Here is a 230-nt window from a genome sequence, read left to right on the forward strand (position 1 = left end):
TTTTTCTTCGTTTAAAACTTTTTGAACTTCCTTTTTCCTGAAAAAATTACCTTCCGTGCCCCTTTTCTTTTTCAATCCAAAGTGTAAGTTTTTTTTCTGATCTATTTGTAAACTAAAAATAGAAACTCTTATGGTCTTTTTTAAAAATTTTCCAGTTTGTCTTTTTTTTTGTGGGGCCATCCCGAGTTCTTTAGAGTAAAGGTTTAGGTTTGGTATTGTTGGTTTTTTGT

This window comes from Penaeus monodon, chromosome 20 (assembly GCF_015228065.2).
Source record: "Penaeus monodon isolate SGIC_2016 chromosome 20, NSTDA_Pmon_1, whole genome shotgun sequence".
Lineage (NCBI taxonomy): Eukaryota > Metazoa > Arthropoda > Malacostraca > Decapoda > Penaeidae > Penaeus > Penaeus monodon.